The sequence below is a fragment of the Urocitellus parryii genome, chromosome 1 (assembly GCF_045843805.1).
Source record: "Urocitellus parryii isolate mUroPar1 chromosome 1, mUroPar1.hap1, whole genome shotgun sequence".
NCBI lineage: Eukaryota > Metazoa > Chordata > Mammalia > Rodentia > Sciuridae > Urocitellus > Urocitellus parryii.
The window spans coordinates 89,514,349-89,542,071 of record NC_135531.1 but is presented as its reverse complement, the minus strand read 5'-3'; the positions used below and the strand labels follow the sequence as shown (position 1 = coordinate 89,542,071).

The following is a 27,723-nucleotide window of genomic DNA, read 5'->3' as shown; positions in this document are numbered from 1 at the left end:
GAGTGTCCCTGAGTTCAATCCCCAGCACTCCCCCCTAAAAAATTATCACAACTTAATAGTTCAAAACAATATAAAATTACTATTTATAATTTCAGATTTCAGAAATCCAAAATAGATGTCACTGAGCTAAAATCAAGATGTCAGCAGGGCTGTGGTCCTACTCCAGCTCATGGTTCCCTTAGATCTTCAAATCTAGCCGTGGCTGTTATATCTTTATTATGATGTCATATGTCTGGTTTTGAGTCATCCGTTTCTTTCTTTCCATTCAAGTGTTGTATGATTATACTGGGGCCACCTTGATAATCCAGGATAGCCTCTTTTCCTTCACGTCAGCTGATTAGTGACTTAAATTTCATCTGCAACCTTAATTCTCTCTTGTTTTGTAGTAAAACATGTTACAGGTTTTGGGGATCAGGATGTAATTAAACATCTTTGGAGAGTCATTATTCTGCCTATCACAGGACCCACTGGCTCTTGGTTTACAAGCAATAGAAATTGTCTCTAGATTGGGTTTTTATTAGAGGAAAAAAAATTACAGAAAACCTAAGTAGTTTTATATCCAAAAAGAATGTGAGATCTGGGTGTCTAAAAGTAGGCGATAATTGGCAATCTCTTAATAAGCACTACTATCTTGATGAATCGGCTCCAACAACTTTTTGTTATTATGCTATTGAAAATTCAACCAGGGGAAGATAAAATATAACTGGCTTTTCTTGAGTAAAGAAGTCACTTCTTAACCAGAGGTAGGATAAGCACCTTAGAAGAACTCACCAATGGGATAAGGTGCTTTTTTGAAATGGGATAAGGTTCTTCCTCAATGAAAATTCAAAGTATCATATCATAAGAAGAGAACATATGTAATAGGCAGGCAAAGCCAGAGATTTTCACTGTACTAGAAAATCACAATTTGTCTGATAAGAGCAGTGTCACTTAGCTTGTACTGGAATCCTAATAAATTGTTGTTTTAGTCAGTTTTGCATTGCCATGAACAAAATACCTGGCCAAAACAACTTAAAGGAAGTAAAGTTTATTTGAAGCTCACAGTTTCGATGTTCAGTCTGTAGTGGACCAAGTCCATTGCTCTGATGAGGCTGAGCATCATGGTTGAAGGGCCCAGCAGAAGGTGGGGGTCTGGGGAAGTTGCTCAACTCTTGCTGGGGTCAAGAAGCTGAGAAAGGGGAAAAGGTTGACGGGGAAAATGAACCCTTTGAGGGCATGCCCCCAATGACACACTTCCTGGAGCCATATTTCACCTCCCCACAGTTAGCACCCAGTCAGTCCATTCAAACTAAGATGGACTGATTAGGTCACAGCTCTCACAGTCCAATCACTTCACCTTGGAACAGTATGAGTTTTAGGGGAACATATCATATCCAAATCATAACAATTGTAAAATTTGTGAACAAGCTTAGTTTTGCTGGCATGAACATGTAAATAACCTTCACAGGATAACCACTGGGAAGTAGGCATTGGTGTGTAGAACTCTCCCTGAATGCCCAAGGGAAAGATTTTGCCCAAAGTCACAAGGAAATGGACAAACATTAAATGTTTCAGGATAGAGGAAAAATACAGTTGGAATGGTTGTTCAGGAAACTCAGGTAAATGGCTTTATTAACAAATAGACAAGGAAGGGGTCATATTCTCTAGTAACTAACAATAAATCTTACCCAGCTATCTCCACTTTCTCTTATTAGATACTGAACTTCTGGTTAGTGACAGACTAGTCTGCTTTCCTAGAGATCAATAATTTCTTCGATCTTTGGAAAAGGAAGTAAGATTTAAGACTTTCTATGATGACATGTCTGTGTCAGCCCTCCACACAATCAGTATAAGCTCACAAAATAACCACAGAAACAAGCACATGCAGAAGTCTCACTCTACTCTCTTCATTTTTGTCTGTCAGACCCCATAATTTTCTCTCATTGTTCTTTCTTATCCACTAGGCATTTCCCCAATTATTCAATGAAGGAATTATACATTCATCCTAGCCACATTCTTAATTAGTATGTTCCACATAAAATTGCTAGGTGATTTTCAAAGAAAGTAACCCAAAAAAATCACAAGTTTGAAGGGTGATCTTTAGTCTTCACAAAGACAAATGACTAAAGTAAGTCTTTTGAAGGTCATAAATATTTACAACTTACATATGCACCAGACAGATAAAAAGAATTCCTGGTCAGAACTACTCCTCAGTAGGAATCCTGGAAGCAATGTGAAACCCAAGCTGTGAATCTGAAAAGGAATGTAAAGTATTAAAATGTACTATCAATGTACCATCACCATTGCCTAGAAATATTTTCCCCTTGCTTCTGAAACATCATCCATTTTTATCTGGATTATAACAGCTCCTCTTCTGTCTCCCTTGCTTTGCTGGCCAGTGGAATAGATGAGTCATTTCACCATCTGGGCTAAAGGAAAGGGAGATGTATGGCTGAATAAAGCTGAATATTATCTGCATAATGACGGCCCTGTAGTCCAAAATATCTCTCTTTTTCAGTGTCCTCATCTACACTTAGTCTCTCTCCAAAACAAAATTAGGGGGTGTTCTACAAAAGCAATTTCTGGCTACTTATTCCCATGTCTAAGTCAACATTTTCAAACTTTTGGCAATAGCAACTCCTGGCGATACTGACTTTTCAAAGGTTTGGTACTGTCTAAAAAGGTTGGATTAAAATAATTTAGCAAAATATATAGAACCATATGTTTTTTTAAGTGCCATTCAAAATCCTAAATAACACCAATCCCTGAAGACAAACTCAATACTTGAAAAAGTAAAGCTTGTAGGTAGAATTAGTGTTGTTCAAATGCTGTAAGTTTTCAAAATATTTGTGTGTATACATACACACATAAATTCTGATAAATATTAGGAAATCATGAAGTTAGACATTTATCTAAAATATATAAAAATATAGACTGTATGTAGAATAAATATAAGCTTCTAGGAAGAAGAGACCTCTATTTAAAATGTTACAGTATAGATAATTCTTGCTTAGCCAAGATTAGAGTTGTTTTATAAAGAATTAATGAAAATCTGGGAATTGTGGCACATGCCTGTAATCCCAGTGGTTCAGGAGGCTGAGGCAGGAGATGGCAAGTTCAAAGCCAGGCTCAGTAAAAATGAGGTGCCAAGCAACTAAGTGAAATCCTGTCTCTAAATAAAATACAAAATAGGGATGGGGAGGTGGCTCAGTGGTTGAGTGCCCCTGAGTTCAATCTTCAGTACCAAAAAAAAAAAAAATGAGAGCTATGATTCATTCTTTTATATTGTTATTCTTTGTGTGTATATATATATATATATATATATATATGTATACATACACATATATGTGTGTATGTATACATATATATATGCTACATACATATCTAATGCTCTATTTTCAATTTTTAAAATACCCTTAAGTTATTTGAAGAAATAAGCCTACTAATAAAATAATAGCCTTAGTGTTACATGCTAAGAGTGACATTGACAAGCATTGTTAAGGAAGGTGACAAAGGCTACAATGAGTCTAGCATCAAGTTATGATATAATAAGAAATAAATATTTTTGGTTTTTATGTTCATTTCATATAACACAGTTCCTAAAACCTTATACTTTTCTAAGCAATAGGGGTTGTTTTACTATTTGGTCTTTTGCCATGATTCCTGACCTAAAGTTCTTAAATCCCTTAGAACCTCACAAGTGACAGGAGCATCTTTTGTTCTAATGAGGTATTTTCTGATGAGCTCCTGCATAGCTTTAGTATAGGGGCTAATAACGAGAAAGAACAAACTATAATTAGTAGTTTGGAACTTTCAGCCTCACCCCATTCTCCACTGAGTGGTGCTATATATTGAGTTAAGGATTGATCATTTCTATGTGATGAAGCCTCCATAACAATCCCTAAAGTGGAAAGTTAAAAAGCTTCTAATTCATAAAAACATCTATATGCTGGGAAAGTGGTGAATGTCAACTTTACAGGAATTCAACCTCTTGCATTCAGGAATCTACTGAACCTTTCACATGTACCTCTCTATCTGGCTGTTCATCTGTATCCTTCATCATATCTCTCATAATAAACCAGTTTCCCTGAGTTCTGTGAGCAATCATAGAAAATTCTCAAACCTAAAAAAAAAAAAAAAAAAAGAGAGAGAGAGGTTTGTGAGAACCTTTATGTGCAACCATGCAGGACAGAAATGTGGGTAACGTGGGGACTTACTAATTGTGATTGACATCTAAAGTTGGAAGTACTCTTGTAGGGCTGTGAGATCTGACACTAACTCCAAGTAGATAGTATCAGACTTGAACTGCATGGTAAGACACCCCACTTGTGTTGGAGAATTCATCAATGTAGAAAAAGCCCATACACATTTTGTTGGAAGTATTGTGTGTAGTGGAAGAAATAATTTGTTTTCCAATTCAATTTCCTATGCAAGTTATATAAGGTTTAGTTGAGAGAACTGATAATGTTCAGTACCAAAAACATGATGTAAGTACACATAGAGTTTCCGAATTTTAGAGATGAAAGGGATCTTTATAAAGTAGACCAAATATTTCATTTTGCAAAGAGAGTAATATGGTAACTTCTGAAGTATGGAATTAGTAGAAGAATCATATTACAACTGAAAAGTCAGTTCTGTGTTCTTTTTCCAATATCATTCTACATTTCCATTGCAGCTGACTCTTAATTTTGGAAATGAAATCATCATCATCATTAATCAGTGATCATTGTCACTAATTACTGAATGCTCACTATGTTCTGGTTACTGACCTAACCACTAATTATTTCATTATTCTTCACAGTAACTCTTTAGTAGGGGCTGTTATGAACCTTGTTTTCCAGGTATAGAAAACAAGATTCAGGTCACCCAATTAGTAAGAAACAAATATGGGATCCAGACAAAACATTTAACTACTGTGCTTTAGTCTGAATAATGAGAGCCATCAGATATGGAACTCATGGGTGGATGTTGTAAGAAGGAAGATTGCATCTTATCTGAGGAGTAAATTTCTGACATTCCATTTTTAACAATTCACAGAGTTGAAGTGAAACCTTATTTCAATGAGCTTCACAAATATTGCTAAATATTGAATGGATCTCGGGAAAGAATCTGCACACTGAGTAAGAAGATAAACATCAATATCAACTCTTTCTTCTGATTCTTCAGATTTTTATTCTTTTCAATAATCAGTAGACAAAGTCTTATGTATCTCACAGTCTATTGTCTCTACATTTTTTCAATTACTACAATTAGAGTATATATTTTAAAAGTACTAAACATTCACATTTTAAAAAGTCATGTTAAATGTTTGTTCTTACATTGGCTAGGTGTTTTGCTGGTACACGTGCTATTTCTTTTGGTTACCTGGAATCTGAACTTATTTTATTTTATTTTGAGGAATTCCCTATCATACAAATCTTAGGCAGAGGCCGAGCTGCCCATTATAGTAGCAGAAAATGTCAGCTACCTAATTCCTACTCTTTACTGGCACATGACTTAGGCTCTGGTAATCAGATACCCCTTCCAGGGACTCTGGCTCAGGCCCTGGTGAGATAAAGAAGCATGATCAGGGAAGGATTTACTTTGACAGCAGCAGCAGCCAACTCTGAGTGGTCAAGTTGCCAAGAGCACCACCCTATATTGGAGCAGTTTGTGTCAGCTGGTGCTCAGTGAAATGACAGCAGTGTCCTTGCTAGCCTGGTTATGTGGCATGCCTCAGGCTAGGATTTCAATAGCCAGCCTCCCCTTGCACCTGCTAGTTTCCCAAGTCTGCTTTTCTAGTCTTCTGGGAGCTACCTACTATCTTTTTAATTCTTTTCTTTTCTTCTTTAATCAGCCAGTTTTAGTTTTAATCCTAACCATTGATAAGGAAACAGGATTAGTTACTTGCAGTTTGATGTCATCCTCTTACAAGTATGAGATTCATTAGAAGTTAAATGAATCTCTGTTTACAATGCTCAGTTCTAGCAGTCTTGAAGAAGTACCTGGGCATGTAACCTAGGGAATGTCCACTAGGCTTGAATAATCTATTTGTCAGAGAGTGTTCAAAACAGCATGTTATTGCCTCTTCGTCCTGGACCTATAGTAAAATAGTATTTTAAATGTAAAAGTATAAGTCCTCAATGGAAAGGCAATGGGAATATATCAGCATCTGAGAGATTTCAGCAAATTTTTAAAGAACAGTTCTGAGGAGTGTAACTAATGATAGAAAAAGTTAAAATTCAAGGATTCTCAGGAAGAGTTACAGCTAACGTGAAAAACTAGTGAATTTAAACTTATCCTAGACATATGTAGGATTTTAGAATGGTAGGTATTAGTATAAAAGACAAAAAAGATACAAAAGTACAAAAGACAAAAGATAAAGTACTGAAAACAGAAGACATCTTTGTATTAGAATAGGACAATATATACATTGAATCATATAATTTTAAATTTTCAAATAGCAAATTAAAACAAGTAAAAAGGTGAAGTTTAATATATTTTATCTAACATAATATATTAACGTTTTAATCAATATAAAATTTGTTAGTGAGCTTTTTATATAGTGTGTGTGTGTTTGTATGTGTGCGCGCGTGTGTGCGTGCACTAATCTTTAAAATTTGGGTTGGATTTCATATTCCCATGCAACTTGAAATGTGCCATATTTTAATTGCTCAGTAGTCATACATGGCTGCTGGCTACTATATTGGCCAACAGAACTCTATATGATATTCTGTGCAGAAAAAACATTAAAAACCCAGGTGTCTGTTCTCCCTTATAGAAAAGTTAAAAATGTTTTGTTTATAAATATATATATACATGTATATATACATGTACATATATATGTACATACATATATATGTATATATACATGTATATATGTAATCTTAATGGCCCTGCAACAAAATTACGAATTTTCAGCATTCATTGTTTCCCCAGAAGAGTTAGCTATATTTAAATTGAAACTGTTAATCAACAAACTCAGTCACAGAACTCCCAATTAGTTATTTTCAAATTAGAACACAAGCCCAAAGTATTGCAAATATAGCAGAGAAATATTTCAATAAGAAGGAGAACTATTAAAGTTGAAAATATTGTGACACTGAAGAAAATAGAGTTCAAAGAACAGAAGGGAACTTTAAACAATAACAACAAAACCTTTATTTGGTATCTTTGGAGGTATTCAAACAATATTCTGTCCACAAAATGAGTATAAAATGAAAAGGAAGAAATCATAGAAATTAAAAGTATCATGGTTGAAAAAAAATAATTCAATAGAGGAAATAAAGTTCAAACACTCTCCTGGAAATTTAGACAAAAAAAAGAAAAAAGAAAAAGAAAGAAAGAAAGGGTGTAGAAAAATATTGAATGATATCTAGAGAATAAAGAAAAAGAGAAGGGAGAATCAATGTAATGATATAGAAAAATTTCCCTGGGAACAAAATTTTAAGTCTTTATAAAGAAAGATCTACCCAATGCCCAGCACACAAATAAAACTGACACACGAAGGAGAAATTGTTGTAAAGTTTTCAAGCACAAACTAGAGAAAGTGCTAAAAGTCTGGGGGGAAGAGAATAGTGTTACCTGCTCTATCATTTAGAATCTGTTGTAGAGATTCACTGTAGCAATAAGCATCAAAGAGATTTCTATTTGTTATCCAATGGCTTTCACTACTGGTGGGTAGGCTGACAAAATAAGCTCTAATTTGAGCTTCCAATAATTACCTGCATATCACACTGCAAAACTGGGCCACGGAAAGAATATTTGCCCTCACCCTGATCAGGAAAATACCACCTAGATCTGCTTGACATTTCAGGGAAACCATCACCTGCAGTTCCCAGCTTCCCAGCATCACACCATGTCCAGCATAAGCTACACAAACAAAATGGATGACCCATTCCCTAACTCCACACTGCCACAGAACTCAAGACCACACAATGAAATCTCTGTCACAAAGAGAATTGTTACCAATGAAAATGGGTAACTTTGACTTACAACATCCCTTTTCCCTTCTAAATTTCATGTGAATGTATCAATTAGCAGAACCTAACCTGGTAGCTCCAGTAACAAAGGTATCTAGGAAGCAGAGTTCTTAGTTTTCTAGTACCTCCAGCATAGGAAATTGTGTTATAAAGTTATGAAGGCCAAAGAAGCCAATCCATAGTCCCTATTTTAACACAATGATCTTTCTATTCTTGAACTTTTACACAACAGTTCCACGTAATGGCTTAAACTCTACAAAAGGAGAGAAAGTCTTTGCAGTTACTGCTCCCATGTCTCAACACAGAATTGATGTAGAGAAGTTGTGGCCTTTCAAAGACTAGCTTGCATTAGAATCACCTGGGGAGCAGGTGAGTTGATTAAACAGGTAACTGGGCCCTACTTTGTTTCTGATTTAAATGGAATGAAATACAGCCCCAAATTTGTATTTATAGCAATTCCTAGGTTGTGCAGATGCTATTTGTTCATGGCAACAGTTTCAAAACCACAGCTTAAATCTATAGAATAATTATGTTACTAGCTATAATTGGTATTTATAACCTTTTTCTGACAATTTCATCTTCCTGTCTGTCACTCAAACAGCATTCAGCTTTTAGCTCTTTGGTGGGGATTATCAAAAAAACTGGGAACATTGAGTTGTAGATGGCTGCACCTCTCCAACACAGGGTCATTGAATTACAGCAGAAAGCAGAACCTCTCTCCAAAGCTCTCTCTCTCCCACCAGTAGGTGAATATTATCTATTCATGAAATATACTTCTATTGGGTTAAACCATAACAGTTTAGCCTTCATCTGTTACATGAACTAATGTTGCTTAATGAAAACAAGATTTCTTATAATAAAATATTGAAAATATGTGGCACTGGCTTAAGAGTTGCTTAGTGGATAGTGAAGCTAAGTGCTAAAATGATAGAAATACATGCTATGCAGTCTCAAAGCATTTGGTTAAAAAATTGCTATCACTGTGGCAATTTGGGAAGCAGGTATAGTGCCTGTTGAGTTTATAATTCAAAGGAAAAAGATTTTATAATAGAATATTACAGTTCCTGACTGGTTAGCAAAGTATAAGATGAAAGAGAGAAATACAGGCAAGAAATGGCTGTCTGAAAATAGAAATGAAACAAATTTCAGAAATTTGGAACTGCAAATGACTAGGAATATGGACTTACACTAGACCCTAAATTCTTGAGATAAAACACTGAGGAAGGTTTTGATCAACAAAGGCCAATTAAGATTAATCTTTTCCTTAAACATTTTTTTAAAGTTAAAAAACAAACAAAAAAAAAAAGAATAAACTTTATGGAAAAAAAATTCAGTTTAAGAACCTGGCTTTCCTATTCAAGCCCAAAGGCCTAAAGGTAGTCACCATTAAATTGAAACACAGAGGATGAAGGTGAGGAAGGAAAGATTCAAACCAGATTTGAAATTAAATCTGGGAAAGAACTCTGAATATGGATAATTATTCACAAAACTGCCTGGAAGGAAAATATTTTCAGAAGTTTATTAAAATTTGAATTTGGATTTATTAAAAGATTTGCAAAGGAACAATGAGTCTAGACTAAAAATGTGTTTCCTGTTAAAAGCTTTAAAAACAATTATCTGGTAGACTTTTGGTTACAACTGCTACTGATTGACTTCTTTCAGACTATCCTTCCCACCAAAGACAATGACAAAAAACAGGAAAATATATAAAACAAATATTTGAAGGCACCGAAAACATATCCATGCAGGTAAAACTTGAGAGCCTATGATCCTTGAGAAGGGAAACACACGAGGTGAGCTTCCAAATCATCCAGAGTTTACCAAATTGTGGTGTCAAGGAAGAGTTTGAGCAGAAAGAGGCATACAGAAAGCACCTTATTACACAGAGCAGACAGGTCAGAGAACAAAAGTGCCAAAATAGCTGAATTCATGGAGAAAAATTCCCAAGAGGAGAGAACTACAAAGAAAGAAACTCAAAACCTTTATACAAATTCCCCTCAAATTGTTGACGGACTCCTAAACGATTCATATGAAGAGTACAATTTTCAGAAATTCAGCAGAAAACAAAAGAAATTGGAATAAAGCAAATCAAAATGCTACAAAGTTTTCAATTCTTAAAGAAATTCAGTCATTTTTCTTTGAAAAAACACTCCCCAGATTGCAGAAACTTTTGATCAATTTTCAGAGTTCTGGAAAAGTTGATTCTGACAATTTTGCCAGCATTCTCGTGACTTTTATGGAAAACACATGCAGATTTTCAGATGTCCTTATTGCCTCCATTTTTGCTGACATCAACACAGGTTCTCTGTCCATAGCCATTGCATTTTATGTGCATCAGAACTAGCTGGAAGGCTTGTTAAAAATACAGCAGTGCCCTACACTTAAAGTTTCTGATTCAGGTCAAAATATTTGCATTTTTAAAAAGTTCCCAGGTAATACTGATGCTATTGGTTTGAGAATTGCTCTTTAAGAATTACTGCATTCTGTTTGCTTTGGTGACACAAATACCAAAATTGGATCAATACAGAGATTAGCATAGCTCTTGCACAAAGATAACATAGAAGTTTGTGAAGCATTCCAAGAAGGAAATTGAAGAAGACCTTAGAAGATGGAAAAACCTCCCATGTTCTTTGCTGGGCAGAATTAATATTGTCAAAATGGGCATATTATCAAAAGCATTAAGCAGATTCAATGTGATATCCATCAAATACACATCAAAATACCCATCAAAATGACATTCTTCATAGAATTAGAAAAAAACAGCCCTGAAATACATTGGAAGAATTAAAGACCAAAAATAGCCAAACAATCTTGACCAAGAAGAATAATGCCAAGACATCAAAATACCTGATATCTCAAATTATACTACAAAACTACAGTCACAAAAAGAACTGTGGTATTACAAGTGGAATAGAATACAAGATACAGAGACAAATCCACACAGATACAGTCATCTGATACTTTAAAAAGGTGCCAGAAATATATGTGGGAGAATAGAAAACCTTTTAAACAAATAGATACTAGGAAAACTGGATATAGATAAGAAGAAGAATGAAACTAGATCTCTATCACTCACCCTGAACAAAAGTCAAGTCAAAGTAAATCAAAGACTTAGGAATTAGGCCAGAAACTTTGAAACTGCTAGCAAAACTGCTAGGATTAACATTCTATCACACTGGCACAGGTACCAACTTCTTTAATAAGACCCTTAAAGCTCTAGAAATAAAACTAAGAATTTGTAAGTGGGATGGCATCTAATTAAAAAGCGTCTGCACAGAAAAGAAAATGATTAAGAGCATGAAGAGAGTGTGTACAGAATGGGAGAAAATCTTTGCCAGTTACTCCTCTGATAGGGTATTAAAAATCTAGAAAATATAAAATCCAAAAAGTTTAACACCAAAAAACAAATCAAGAAATGGCAAAAGAACAAAATTAATATTTCTCAAAAGAAGAAGTACAAATAGCCAACAAATATATAAAAAAAAATGTTCAAGGAAATGCAAACCAAAACTACATTGAGATTTCATCTCACTCAAAAAAATACCAATAATAATAAATGTTGGTGAGGATATGGGGGAAAAGGTATACTCATACATTGTTTGTGGGACTATGAATTGGTGCAACCATTCTGGAAAACAGTAGGAAATTCTTTTTAAAAAATAAAAAAAATAAGCTAGAATAGGAACCAATATGTAATCCAGCTATCTCTGTCTTCCATGTAATCAGTGGCATTTATTCAAAAGAACTAAAATCAGCATATATAAGTGATACAGTCACATCAATTTTTATAGTAGTGCAACTGCAATAGCCAACTTATGGAACCAGTCCAGGTGCTCATCAATAGATACATGGATTTTTAAAATGTGGTGTATATACACAATGGAGTATTAACCATAAATAATGAAATTATGGCATTTGTTGGTAAATGAATTGAACTAGATAACATCCCGCTAAGTGAAATAAGCCAAACTCAGAAAATCAAGGGTTGAATGTTTTCTCTTAACCTATGCAGAAGCTAGCACAAAGTAAGAGGAAGAAAGGAAGGGGGTCAGATATTATTAGAGGAAAGACAAGTGAAGTAGGAGATTGAGGGGGAGGGAGGAGGGACAGGAAAGGGAGGAAATGAGGAATGAATTAGACAAAATATGCTATGTGCATGTATAACCATACCAGTGAATTTTACCTTCATGTATATCTATAAAGTGCCAATTATAAATAAATAAATAAATAAAAGGAAGACCAGTAGAGAGAGGGGGAATAGAGAGAGGAAGGCAATGCAGGAAAGAAGAGGCACCCCAGACTGAAAAGGAGCAAATTAAATTCCATGCATGTGTGATTATGTCAAAATAAGTCCAACTATTATGTATAACTATAATTCACTAATAAAAGGATTTAAAAAAAACACCAAAAAAATTGCATTATATACCATGTGGTTAGTTCAACTCATTGGCTTAGGGAGTGCTTCCCAACTCTAGAATCAATAATACATTGTATCTATATATGCATACACTAATACAGTTACATAAGCTAATATGTATTTAGTACTTCATTCTATGCATCATATACTTTATGTTGATTAGGTTATTTAATCTATACAACCCATTTAATCTACATAACCCATACATAGGTATTATTAGTTTCTCATAAAGAGGAATTCAAGGCCAAAGAGGTAAGTAGGTTGCCTAGAGGCAGGGAACTAGTATGAGAATATCTCTTTGTTTCTAGAGTTCATTTCTCAGAGTAACATAGATCACTTCTGATACTTTGGATGACTGTACTTGCGACATGCATGCAAGATTAAAAACAATGAGTCACACAGTGAGCAAGTGATTGCTATTTTGGTTCTATTTTTCTATCCTTTGATGGTTATGATAAAAAATGTTTTTGTGCTGTCTTTAATATTTGTTTAATGCTTGATAATCTATCTTTTCAACAAAAGATGTGTTTTTTAGTCTCAGAGCCTTTAGTGGGCAATAGTTTTTAACCAGATCCCCCCTCCCACAACAGGATCTAGTTAAATTGCTGAAGACTGGCCTGAAAGTTGCGATCCTCCTGCCTCAGCCTGCGAAGTCACTGCGATTATAAGCATGTGCCACGGTTTCTGGCTCTAACTAAAACATTATTTCATGGGTACCTTTACAGTTCAACTTAGGATAAGTGATACTAAGTTGCTAATTTACAGCACTTTCATCAAGTTTCCTTCTTAAAGAAAATGAAGAAAAATACATTAATTCAAAGAAAATAATGCTGAGTCATATACACAAATATGATATGAAAAAGATTGAAATTTGAAAAACACTACCCCCCAAAAGTAGGTTAATACTTTCTATAAGACTAAAGGGAAACTATAAGAATGTAATTAAAATATGAATTCTCTTTCAAGGAGGGAGGGACTTGGATAGAAAGTACAACTCTTAACAGCAGCATGTGTAAAGGTGGAGTGATATCAAATTGGAAATGGTTTCTTGGTGAGATATTCACCATGAAGGATGGCTGGGAATTAGATTTGCTTTCCCAAAGTGTCTAGCAAATTCTCATAGCCTGTTTCTGCAATAAATTTCGGATAATTTGTTTTCATCAATAGCGGGGGCGGGGGGGGGGACTCAGTTCAACTGGCGGATTTTACAGTTACCAAAGGACAGCCAAAGCAATAGGGCTCTTAATTCGTGGGGGAGGGGACGCGATAAATATATCCTGGGCACTAGGCTATGGGGATGGGGCGGGGTGGTGGAGTGGGCTGGGGAGTTGAGAGAGGAAAGCAGGACTGTAATCGGAGAAGCGGACATGTTTCGGGATGAAAGAGGAGGAGATGTGCGGAACGAAAAAACAATTTTGCATGGCTGACATAATTAAACTGTTACCCGCGTTTAAATTAAGCAAGATGCCCGGGGACTACAGCTGTTGTATTAATTCTGTTTGCAAGTGATGGGAGCTGTTACTTCCCGGCTTGACAACCGGTTAGCCTCAAGACGTAAACTGCAAGGCTTCGGTCAGGCCAAGGCTATAGAGAGGAAAGGCAGGCCTTCCTTGGTCTGACAGCGGGGTAGGAGGGTAGACCGAAAAAGCACTACACAGTGCGTACCGTCAGGGTAGACAAATACGCCCTTCCTCCTGTGATTTTTTTTTTTTCTCCATTTTTCCCCACTGATTCGTGAATCGCAAATGATTGCATTTTATGCTAGGAAATCCTAACCTTGTTAGGTTTCCAGTCGAATTGAGACCGATTTTAAGGCCTCCATCTTGGTAGCTGCTGTTAGAATTTCTGAAAAAGTCTAACTGCGCCAGTCCTTCCCTCGATTCTCCCCACCCGCATCCCTCTCCCTGAGACCCCGCCCTTTTCTCCCAGCCCAAACCACAAAAGGCTGTGCCGTCTCGGCCCCAACACGCTGCCCCGCCCCCTCCCCCAAACGTCGCAGTGCTGCAGGGAGAGGGGGTGGGCCCGGACTGGGGGGGGGGGGTATGTGGAGTCGGGCTTCGTCTTTCCGCTCTTCGCCCAATGGGTACAGTCCCTCCGAGAGATGGGGGAGTGGGGCGTGGAGACAGTCCAAGTATTTTTCCCTTTTTCTGCCACGTCCCAACCATTGACGTGGGCCCACTCCTCAGGTTCCCATTGGGTGTGTGTATTTTTCCCCGCAGAGGGACGTTGAGCCTATTGGTCAGCGCGGTTCTGGGGGCGGGGCTTACGTGTTCTCCTCCTCCTCCGCCTCGGACGCGGCGAAAGGGGCGGGACTCGCCGCCACCGCCTCTGCTTCCGCCGCCGCCGCCGCCGCCGCCAGCCGCTGCGCGTTCGGCGGGGGAGGAGTCGGAGGCGGAGAAGAAGGCGGTGGTGGCGGGTGGAGGATCGAGCGCTGTTCTCGCTCCGGAGCCGCTGCACATTTCGGTGAGGGGATTTTTTTTTTTTTTAATCTGGCTGGTTCTGATGTCGGGAGTGTGGGGGTCGGGGCGAGGAAATTGCTGCCTTCAGCTCCTCGATTTCTTCATCTCTTCTGGAGAAGGAGCGGGGCCTGTCCCTGGCCCGCTGCGCCGGCCATGGTGGGTGGGGTTGATGGCTGTGAGAGGCCTCCTTCGCCTCCTGGGCCCTGTCCAGCCCGGACCTGGGGCTGCGCTCCTATCTGGGGCTGCCGTGTCTGCTGCCTCCCCCGAAGGATGGCATCGATCGGTGTCGGGGGTCTCCGCCCGCTGCCTTTTCCTGCCACCTCCTCTGCTGTCCTTGGTGCCTCGGCCAAGGACCCTGCTGCCGCTCTCCCCACACTCGCAACTGCCCTAGAGTGTGCCGCCCACCAACAACTCACACCCGCCTTCTCTGCCCATTTTCAGTCACCCCGCATAGAGCTGATCCATGTTGCGCCACAGGCCTGCAGCCCCCCTTCTCGGAGAAACCTCCCGTTGCGGCCGCTCTGTTGGGTATATTTGTATTTTTCTTGATTGTCACGGGGTCTGGGCCCGCAGACAACCTGTTCAGACCCTAGAGATCGTTCTCTCGATGTTAGCACCATTCCATCAATGCTTCTCCCCGTTAGGATGTCAGGTCAGAGCATGCCTCTGGCAGATGCACCTCCAATTTTGGCCTCCCTAAGATTACTGCTGGTAAATCATTTTGCGCACATTCAAAATGGTGAGTTTAAAGCCATAGAACAAGTTGAAGGAAAGGAGAGGAGGTAAACGGTTTCTCTTTTTTTTGCAGGAAGGTAGAATAATCGGGATTTCACTCCTCGAGTATTAAAAAATAATTTACCATCCGCATAGATAGTGCTTTCAGTCTGCTGGTTCTGTGAAGTGTACGTTTTTTTTTTTAAAGGTTAAAATACTTTGTTATTTTTTTCATGAAATATTTGGTCACATTTCTTTTAAAATGGCAGTCACCTTTGCTGAAGACTACAGATCTTTTGGAGACCATGTAAATAAACCTGGAAATAACAGAAATAAACGTTTAAACTATTTTTTCAATTTTGTAATTGTCTTCTGGATTCATGTCATTTGTATATGAAATAACTAATTTTTTTATTTAATTAATAAATACAGACATGCATGTTTGATGTAAAATTTAAATAAACGAGTATTAGGTAAAATGTGAATATTTCTTTTTATTTTTTCCAGCCCTACTGCAGTATCTGGAGTTAACAATTTAGTGTTCACCTTTCAAAGTCTTTTTACAAATGTCCTTTTAAACACACATAAAAATGCAAACTTTATTTGGGGGGTGGGCATATACTGAGCACTTTTGTATATCACTTGCTTTTTTACTTAATTGTACATCTTGCACATCATTTCCTTAGTATATGTAGGTCTCCCAAATACTTTTTAAAGGCTATATGGTATTTCACAGTTTGAATGGCCTACAATTTAACCATTCCCTTATTGAAAGAGGTTTAAATTAGTTGCAGTTCTTTTTGACCCACACAAATCATGCTTTATAATAAAGAGAGCTTTCTAATGTATTAACTGATGTTTAATTATCAAGTCCTTCATTTAAACAATTTAAACACTATGGGAGAATGTAAGATTTAAAAAGTGCAATTCCCATTTCTCTTTCTAGTTTTACCTGCATCTTAAGAATCATCCACTGTTGGTCTGGAGTTGTAGCTCAGTGGTAGAACACTTGCCTAGCATGTTTGAGGAACTGGGTTTGAACCTCAGCACCACATAAAAATAAATAAATAAAGGAATCGTGTCCATCTACAACTAAAAATATATATATATATATATATATATATATATATATATTTTTTTTTTTAAAAAAAGAATCATTCACTGTTTACAATTCAGTAAACCTTATGTATTATTATTTTTTCCTGAGGATGGATTTCTAGAATAGAATGAAAAGGGTATGCATACTTAAAATTTTGATAACTGTTTCTCCCTCAGTATTCTTTGTGAAAATGTTATTGACTATTTCTTAGGTATTTCTTCTTCTATAAGAACTTTATACTCAATTTGTTATTTAATTTTTAAAACTTAGTTATTTTAAATGAGATTATATTGAAATTTTAGGTTAATATAAAGGGAGCTAATATAGCATTTAAACACATACACATATTGAAATGTGGTCTTGTCATTTTAGTCACATCTTGCTTTATATTTTCAGGGAAAGTTTAATAGTCCCCCCCTCCATCTCCCATGTTTATGACATTCCTTCTCAGTATTCCTAGCTGCTTTATGGTTTGATTGCTATGGGAAATGAAAACTTACAGTAACATGCCCCCACCTCCCCCCATAGTAAAGCTTTTGAATTTTGTTTATCATGTATCTAATCATTATTGTATTGATACTTATTTATAAATATTCATAGTATTGTGGTTTCCTTTTCAGTTTTGATAATATTTTTCTCATTGCTTTGGCATTGTATCTAATGTTGAACAACAGTTCTAAGAGCTAAAAACTATTGGTTTTGTCTAAGGGAAATGCTTCTGATGTTTTTGCATTGAATATGAATGTTTGCTGAAGCTTTCTGATTAATAGCCAAAACTAAGTTTAAAAATTTCCTTCTATTTTTGGCTTTCCAAGATATTATCATCGTTTCAATTTTTTTGACATTTTTTAAAACTATAAGTGTGTATTAAATTTCCTTAGATTTTATTTGACATATTTTAAAGTGGTTTATATGGGCATCACCAGTATTCCCTGGTTAATAGTTTAAAAATCAACTTTATTGAGATACCTTATATACAATAATTTGTACTTATTTAAAATTTAGTTAATTTTGTTCTGAGAAATGTGAGCACCTGTTACCACCATCACAATTAAGAGTCAAATATTTGCATACTACAAAGAACATTTTCATCTCCCAAAAAGTTCCCTCCTGGGCTTTTGCAATTAATCATGCTTTTACCCTCAGCCCCTGGAAACTACTCATCTTTATCCCACTATATAGTAGTTTCATTTTTTCTAGAATTTCATATAAATGAATTTATGTGATATATACTCTATTGCATCTGTTTTATTTATTTTTTTCCAGCATGATGTTTTTAAGGATCATCCTTTTTGTGTATTTAACTGGTTCATCTCTTTATTCCTAAATAGTCCTTGATATTGTTTTACCACAGTTTGTGGCCCTTTCACCTATTTATGAACATTGGATTGTCTCCAGTTTGGGCTGTTATTAATAAAGCTTCATTTATTCATTCTGAGTTCTTGTGTGAATATATATTTTTATTTTTCTTGGTAAATACTAAGAAATGGAATTTGTGGAATTGTATGGTAAGTTAATATTTAATCAGTTAAAAAAAACTGCCAAACTGTTTTTCAAAGTGGTTGTCCCATTTTACATGTCCATCAACAATGTATGACAGTTCCAGTTGCTTCACATCCCCATCAACACTTGGTTATTTCTGTCTTTTAAATTTCAGCCCTTCTAGTGGGTATGTAACAGTATCATGTACTACAGATATTATCTCCTTGATCTTGTGCCTGTAATTTTGCCAAGTACTACATTGTCATAGTGGTTTTACTTTATAGTACATCTTAAAGTCTGGGAAAGTGAAGAATTCTTGAGCTTTTTTCTTTCTAAAAATCATTTTGGTTAGTTTAGTTCTTTTAGTTTTCCATAAAACTTTTTGAGGCATCTTCTAAGGGGATTTTAATTTGGATTTTATTTAATGCCTAGATTGTTTGGGAACAATTGAGGCTTCCAATTCACGAACATAGTTTGTTTCCATTCATTTAGATAATTTTTAAATTTCTTTCATAAACATTTTATAGTTTCAACATTCAGCTACTGTTGTTCATTGTGTTAAATTGTATCTAAGTATTTCATACTTTGGTTGCTATTATAGATGATAAATTTCAGTTTCCATTTATTCATTGATGATGTATATAAATACAGTTGGTTTTTCCATGTTGACCTTGCATTCCGCAAACTCGCTAAGTTCATTTATTCTACTTTTTATTTTGGGAGGGGGGTGGATATCTAGTTAACTTTTTTGGTAGATGCTTTGAAAAAAATTTTAGACATGTTATTTGCAAATATTTGTGGAACAGTGTTATCCTTTTTTAATTTGTATATTATCCCCCTGTCCTTTTTGTCCTTATTGCACTGGTAGAACTTCCAGTATGGTGTTGAATAGGAATGGTAAGAGTGGATAATTTTTGTCTTGCTCCTGATTTTAAGAGGAAATCTTTCAGTCTTTCATTAAGTATGATAGAGAGGTGCTACAGATTGAATATTTGTGTCCCCCTCAAACTTTCTATTTTAAAACATAATCCCCAGTGTGAGTATTTGGGAGGGGTGGGATCTTGGTGGGGGTAATTGGATTATGAAGGTTAATGAATGAATTAGTGTTCCCTGCTTTTTTGGAGACTGGGTCTCTATGTTACTCTGACTCACCTTCAACTTGTGATCCTCCTGCCTCATCTTCCCAGTATCTGGGAAGATTAGCTAGCTTCTTTTTAAAAGAAGATCACGAAAGCCTCCCTTGTCCATCCACCATTGCACCATGTGAAGACACAGTGAAAAGACTGCAGTCTATGAATCAGCAATCAACCCCTCACCAGATTGAATCTGATGTCAACTTGATATTAGACTTTCCAGCCTTCAAAACTGAGCAATACATTTCTGCCTTATATAAACCACCTAGTCTATCCTAGTTATTTTTATAGCAGCTTTGAATGGTATAAAGGAAGTGGCCTTTTATCATTTTGAGAACAGTCACATTCTGTTCTTAGATTGCTGAGATTTTCTGTCATGGGTAGATGTTTGTTTGGTCAAATGATTTTACTATATTTACTGAGATCATATGATTTTTTTTAGTCTGTTAATAAGACAAATTACATTATTTTCAAATGTTCAGTTAACCTTGCATTTGTACCTTGTACTTGGTGATGCTATTTTCATTTTCAGAAATTGGTGGTTTGTATTTGCTAATATTTTGTTGAGGTGATTTTTTTTCCTTCTTTGTTTTCTGCCTCAGTGTCTATGCAGGATACCTTTTCATGTGATTATTTGTATCAGGGTAATACTAGCCTCATAAACTGGGGAAGTGTTTCTTTCTCTTACATTTCCTGAAAAAATTTTTGTAGGATTAGTATTATTTGTTTTATAAAAGTTAACTATAGTTGCAAGATAACGTTCTGGGCCTACAGTTTTCTTTGTTAGAAGTTTTGAGGGGCAAAATCAATTAATAGGTATAGAGTTATTCGAGTTATCCATTACTTCTTAAAAGCTTTTAGTCTTTGAGAGTCATTTCACAATTCTGAGCTTTTGAAGTTTTTGTCTTTTGAGAAATTTATTTCAAGTCAAGCTTGATGGTGTATGCCTGTAATCCCAGCAGCTTGAGAGGCTCTTGAGTTCAAAGCCAGCCTCAGCAATTTAGGCCCTAAGCAACTCAGTCAGACCCTGTCTGTAAATAAAAATATAAAAAAGGGATGGGGATGTGGCCAGCATGTAAGGCAAGCACTCTACCACTGTGCTACAACCCCAACACCTATGTTAATATCTTAAGATATGCCCTTAGGTTATTGATTTGTCACCTGTTCCTTCTAAGTAATGCATTAGATGCTCATACAAATTTACTATGTTGATATTTACTAAGTTCTTAATATGACTTCCACTTTGACCTATGAAGCTTGTGAAGTTTGTTTTTCTTACTAATTTCTATGTTTGTTCTTGTTGTAGACTGACAACATACTTTATATGATTTCTTTTCAATGTTTTGATGTTTGTTTTATATCCAGAATTTGGTCAGCCTTAGTCACTTTTCTATGTACACTTTAAAATAATATATATTTTGCTATTTTGGTTGGAGTATGTTCTCTTAGGTATTAGGTCAAGTTGATTGATGGTGTTTGTTAGGACTAATACTTCCTACTGAGTTTTTGTTTACTTGTTTTTTTACCATGGATATCAGAGTTGAAGTCTCCAAGTAAATGAAGGATTTGTCTTTTTCTCCTTTTTGTTCTGTCAGTTCTTGCTTTATGTATTTTTGAGCTTTTGGTTTTGGAATATATAAATTGGGATTTTTCTGTCTTCTAGGTGAATTAATGAAATTTTGTTCTATAATGCCCTCCTTTTTATCTCTGATAATATTTCTCATCCTGAGTATACTTTATCTAATATCAATATAGTCTCTCTGTCTTCTGGTTAGTGTTTGCATGATATATCTTATATATCTTTCCCTTTCCTTTCTTTTTTTTTTTTTTTTTTTTGGTACCAGGTATTGAACTCAGGGACCCTCTACCACTGAGCCACATCCATCTATGACTTTTTATTTTAAATTGGGTTTGCTTTGGATAACCTATTTTTTCAAGTCATTCTAACTCTAACCCTTAATTAAGATTCAATGTACATTTGATGTAATTATTGTTTTTCTATTTATCTGCTTTCTTTTTAAAAAATAGTAGTCTCACTGTGTTTTCCAGGTTTAGCTCAAGTGATTCTCCTACCTCAGCCTCTGAGTAGCTGGGTCTCCAGACATGTCCCACTATTCCCAGCTTAAAACTTTTTTTTTTCCCAATGCTGGAGATCAAACCCAGGGCCTCACACATGCTAGGCAAGTCCTGTACTACTGAGCTACTTACTGCAGCCCTCTGATCCTGTTTTGTTTTTTTTTTTTAAGTTTATTTTATCTTTACTAGTGCCTTACCTTTTATACTATTTTGCTTTTTAAAAATGTACTTTTCTCTATGATTTACATTATAGATCTTAAATCATAGACTATGTTCAAGCAATATTATGCTACTATTTGTTTAGTGTAAGCTCTGCCATAGTATCTTTCCAGTTTGTCCTCACTGTCTTTTGTGCCACTTTGTTCAATTTTTGACTTTTACATATACTATATACCCATAATATCTTTATATAGTTGTCATCTTTCAGGATGAGTTCTAGGACTTCCTCTTGGATACCAGTATCCATGGATGTTCAAGTTCCTCACGTTACATAAAATGGCATAGCATTTATATATAACCTATTAGCGTCCTCTTGTGTATTTTAATCATCTTTAAACTGTATTCATGCTATGTAAATATTTGCACTGTATTTAGGAAATAATGACAAGGAAAAGTCTGCTCATGTCAAGTACAGATGCAAGGATTTTTGTTTGTTTCCTCCAAATATTTTTGATCTGAGGATGGTTGAATCCATGGATGTGGAACCCATGGCAATAGGACAGCTGTATGGTAGTTTTTTAGATGTGCACCATCCAAGGATGGTAGTCACCAGCCAGTGTAGCTACTTAAATTTGAATTTAAAGTTGGTAATATAAATTTAATTTAAATTCATTCCTTCTGTTTTACTAGCCAGTTTTCTTTTTTATTGATTTTTTTAAAAAATAAATGATAGCGGAATGCATTACAATTCTTATTACACATATACAACACAACTTTTCATATTTCTGGTTGTGTATAAAGTTTGTTGACACCAATTTCTGTCTTCATAACATGTACTTTGGATAATGATGTCCATCACATTCCGCCATCCTTGCTACTCCCCTGCCCTCTCCTTTTCCCTCCCACCCTTCCACCCCATCTAGAATTCATCTATTCCTCCCATGCTCCCCCTCCCTACCCCACTATGAGACTATCCAGTTTTCAAGTACATGTTGCTTCTACTTAAAGAACTTCCTCAAACCAGTTCTTGTTTCTAGTAGTTCAGATCTTCTGGTAACAAAGTGTCTCAGGTTGCTGCAGCAATATTTGTTTTACCTTTTGAAAGATGTTTTATTAGAAATAACATTTTTTTAACTCAGAAATATTTATTTCTTTATTTATATTTTATCTTTTATTGATTTTATTTTTTTAAAATACACAACAGCAGTGGAATGCATTACAATTCTTATTTATTTATTTGTTTGTTTTTGCATTGCAATTCTTGATACACCTTAGAAATAACATTCTTTGTTCACAGTGTTTTTCTTACATCCAGAATGCCATTTTATGACTTTTAGCTTGCATAGTTTCTGACAAGAAGTCCCCTGTAATTCTTCTCTGTTACTTTTTTCCTGACCATTTATATCAAAGATGTTTTATCTTTGGGATTTTTATAGTTGGTTAACTGTGATGTTTCTTGTGTGTGTGTTATGTTTATCCTGTTTCAGGGAAAGGAGTTTCTTGGATTTATGATTTTTAAAATCATATATGGAAATTTCTGAGCACTGCCCCCCCAACTTTCTTTATCCCAGGGCTTGAACCCAGGAGTACTGGACCTGCACAATTGAGCCAATCATCATGTCCTTTTTGTCCTTGTTTCCTTCTGTTTCAGGTTACTTGACAGTATTACTACCTCAAATCTATAATCATAATAAACATGATTTTGTTATTTATATGGCATTTTCTTATTGTTGGCTGGAGATAGCACTATATTCTAGTAAGATGTGGCAGCCCTACAAATGGTATATTTTGAATATATTTCTATAAATATTTATGATTATATTTAATAATGACTTTGTATCTTGATGTTATAGCTGGCTGTCTTCGTTTATTCCTTCAGTTATAACAAAATACCAGAGACTGGGTGATTTATAAAGAAAATCAATTTTATTCTTATCAAAGAAAATCAAATTTATTCTGAATCCTAGAAACCCAAATCAAGGTGCTGGTAGATACAGTATCCAGTGAGAACTTTCATCTGCTTCTACGGTGGTACCTTTTGGGTTCATACAGGGCAGAAAGTGGGAGAACATAAGGGGTCTACCTGCTTCCCTTCAGCATGTTTCACCCACTAATGACTTCTCAGAAGACCTCACTTCACATTAATTTTATTCATCAGTTTTGGAAGGGGGCCCTGGTGTTCAAACCATAGCACTAGCTATATGCCAAGTTCTTTTGTGTGTTTCACATTTTCTATTTGTTTCTTTTTGACTTTTTAAAATTGACGTTTTTAGGGCTGGGGCTATAGCTCAGTGGTAGAGAACTTGCCTAGCATGGGTAAGACCCTGGGTTTGATCCTCAGCACCACATAAAAAAATAAATAAAGTTATAAAAAATATATGTTTAAAAAATTGACTTTTTAAATATTCTCCCCTAATAATTTTTGTGTGTGCCCCTCCCTTTCCTTCTACTACTCCTCCTACCAGAACAGTGGATACTACTAAGTAGAAGTGATGATTGGGCATTTAGAAAATATAGAATAATATTTACATTTTACCATTTGATATAACTTTGTAGCTTTTTAAAAAGATTTTTTTTAGTTGTAAATGTACACAATACCTTTGTTTTATTTTTACTTCTTTTTTTATGGTGCTGAGGATTGAACCTAGTGTCTTACTCGTGCCAGGCAAGTGCAGTACCATTGAGCTACAACTCCAGCCCCATAATTTTGTAGCTTTTTGATTGACATATTTTATAAGGCTTGAGACATTCTAATTTTTAGTTCTTCCTCTTCATTAAAGTTAAATTTTGTTGAGTGCTTTTTCTATTTCTACAGAGATATGGCAGTGTAATTCTTCACATGTAATGAGTTCATTTTGAAGTAGACTCAATTTGTACCTTTTAAAAACATCACGATATTTGATTTGCAGGTATCTTGTTCATACTTTTTTGGATTTTTATTGCTGGAGTCATCCTGTGATTTTTCAATTTTGTAATGTCATTTTACAAAGATTTTATTGTGCTCATAAAGTGAGTTATGTTAGTTACTGATATGAGTTTTTGTATTCCCCAGGGTTTGTATAGCATTGGGCTTACTTCTTCCTTAACTGGTTTATAGAAATTTCTAGTAAGACCTGGGCCTAGTTTTCAACTTTTGGAAGATTTTACCTTTTTTATTTTTATTTTGAGACAGAATCTGTCTTAATTTGCTGAATCTGGCTTCAAACTTGTGATCCACCTGCCCCAGTCTCCTAAGTCTCTAACATTACAGGTGTGTGCCACTATGCCTGGCTTTGAATTTCTTTCTTTCTTTCTTTTTTTTTTTTTTTTAATATTTTTCCAGTTGCCAATGGGCCTTTATTTATTTATTTATATGTGGTGCTGAGAATTGAACCCAGTTCCTCATGCATTCGAGGCAAGCACTCTACCACTGAACTACAACTCCAGCCCCATGGCTTTGAATTTCTTTAATGATGAAGAATCATAATTCATTTATATTTATTTTTTCAATCAACTTTGGCAATTTAGTTTTCTTGGACATTGTGCATTTCATTCAAATTTTCACATATTGTTTATGTTTTTGTCTTTCAACTTCTTCCTCTGGAATTCTGTTCATATAATCATTCCTATATTAATTATTTGGACTTCCTCCTCATCTTCCTACCCACTCTAGAAAGCTTTGTCTTTTCCATAGCTTCTCTTAAGGTCTTCTTTGTTGGTGAATGCACTCTTTGTCTCCTGTGGTTTTCATTGCACTTGACTAAAATAATCTTTTATTTATCTTCTTGAGATTCTTTGAGCTTTGTGAATCTAAGAATTCACTTTTATTGCTGACTATTGATATTCATCTTTCTTCTTTGACTATTAATCATTTGACTATTGATATTAATCTGTTCTCTCTTCTCTGTGTTGGAATGCTGCATAGAATTATTTTCCACATTTTTTATTTTATCCTCCATGGCTCTTTTATATTTCTATTTTATTCATTCTCTGTATTACATCCTTGGCATTTTCTTAATATCCCTCTTCTATTATGCTGATTATTTTTTCAGCTAGGTCTGATCTCTTCTTTTATTCATGTATTGTGTTTTAGTTTTAATTGCATATTTTATTGTTAGAAGTTCTAATGGTTCTGTTTCTAATTTTCCTAGTCATCTTTAAAAGTTTCTTTTTCTTTTCTTTCTTTCTTTCTTTTTTTTGGTACTAGGAATTTCCCTTGGGGCCACTCAACCACTGAGCCACATCCCCAGCCCTATTGTGTATTTTATTTAGAGTTGGGTCTCACTGAGTTGCTTATTGCCTCACTAAGTTGCTGAGGCTGGATTTGAACTCAACAATCCTCGCGTCTCAGCCTCTCAAGCCGCTGGTATTACAGGTGTGCACCACCCTGCCCAGCTAATAGTTTCTTCTTTTTTTTTTAATCATCCTTTTAATGTCTTTTTTGTTTTTTATATATTAAAGAAAAATTTTAATACCTGATAATCTTAGTATCTAAAGTTGTTGTAGACATTTTCCTGTTGTATCTTGTTTTGCCAACTCTTGCCAGCTTTAATTCTCATCTGTTTCACATACTTTTCATAATTCTCATGTACTTTTAATTGTAAGTTCACATCCTTTAAATATTTATATAAAATTCACCCTGGATTGAGACAGTGTACCCTGAGACTACAATATTCTTTGCTTGTGGTTTATAAGCAACTTATGCAGGTAGTATGGTTTGCCGCCACAGATCTAGGTGCGGTACAGTGTGTGGCTTTGAATTGTTAGGCAAGCAGTACTCTTCTTCCCTACCATCTGCCTCTAACCCAAAGCTAAGACATTTTCATGTGCTTTGATTTGGGAGGTATTTGTTGTTGTTTGTTTTGCTTTTGCTTTTGGCTACTATACTGTTGAAAATGGAAATTGCGAAATCGAAACCTCATGAGATGTTGTACTCTATTTATTAGGAGTATGACCAGATGTCCTGGTATGCTCAGGATAATTCTACTTTATGCCTTTGATTTTTGCATAATTATTAATTGCATCTCCCTGAACTCTTAAAACTTACTTTTGACAACCTAGCTTTAAAGTGGCCATAAAAGCTTGATACTAATAATGACATTATTGGTCCATTCATCAAGTGACATAATGATCCTTATTCTACCTTATTCTTTTTGAACGTGATCTTGGCTCTCATTTAACTTTTAGAATCATCTTGTCAATTTCTACCAAAAATAAATAAATAAACAAAAGCATGCTGGGATCTTATTAAAATTGCATTAAACATGTTGATTACTTTGGGAGAATTGGCATTCATAAAATTGAGTTTTCAAGCCAATGAGCATCATATTTCTCTCCACTTAGTATGTCTTTTTAAACTTCTCTCAGTAGTTTTCTGCATCTTTTATTGGGTTTACTTGGAGATTTGATTTTTTAAATTACTATTGTAAAGTATATACTTTTAAAATGAAATTTGTAATAAATTTAGTTGTGTAGCTATGCATTAGAATGTTAATGCATTTTTATATTTGTATCTGTCAATCAGCTAAAACATTTATCATTGTGGAAGTTCGTATGTAATCAGTCTCTTCCAATATTATTGTATACAATTATTGTTATCTCTGAATTAGATTTCTTTTTTCCTTTCCAATCCTTAAAATTGTGTTCCTTTTTTCTTTTAATTTTATTGCACTGATAAGAAACCTCAACTATTAGATTTTTGAATACATTAATTTAGCAGAGATGGCATAGACGTCTTAACTGAAATTATGCAAGCTAAAAGACAATGGAATTATTTTTTTTTAATTTCAGAATGAAAAAAGAAGAAAAGAAAATACAAATCTAGATTTCTATTCCTTTGGGAAATATCCTTTAAAACTAAAAGTAGTAGTTTTAGACAAACAGAAGCAGAGAGGGAAGTTGTAATTGGCAGACCTATAATATCTCAAATATTAAAGGATATTATTTGGGCTGAAGATACATTGGAAAGTCAAGACATGGAAATGGAACAAGGAGTGGATATCTTCAGGAAGGAATATTAAAAATTATTTTTGTTTGAAAAATACATGGTAATTTTTGGTGCTTATTCACATTGAACTACATAAAACTGACAACACAAGACATTGGGGAGTAAATGGAGTTCAACTGTTGTAAGGTTTAAGAAGTAGTTTGGAATAGACAGTAGGAAAATAGCTCATACTTTCATGTAAGAACAAGCAGAAATGGACTTGCCCTAATATAAACCAAAACTGAACTACTGTAATATTAAGGTGATTTGGTTGCAATA

At 35.2% G+C, this 27,723-nt stretch overlaps 1 protein-coding gene and 1 non-coding gene across 2 annotated transcripts in view; both read left to right on the top strand.

Annotated features, from left to right (window-relative positions):
- Positions 1 to 10,425: 10,425 nt before the first annotated feature.
- Positions 10,426 to 10,527, top strand: LOC113184582 (U6 spliceosomal RNA). The gene has a single exon (XR_003301017.1). It is a non-coding gene; the product is annotated as a U6 spliceosomal RNA (small nuclear RNA).
- A 4,161-nt stretch (positions 10,528 to 14,688) lies between these two features.
- Pja2 (praja ring finger ubiquitin ligase 2) overlaps positions 14,689 to 27,723 on the top strand; it is a 71,180-nt gene continuing 58,145 nt past the window's right edge. The window contains exon 1 of the mRNA XM_026391306.2: positions 14,689 to 14,820. The gene's annotated coding sequence lies outside the window, so the exon portion shown is untranslated. The remainder of the gene's footprint in view (positions 14,821 to 27,723) is intronic.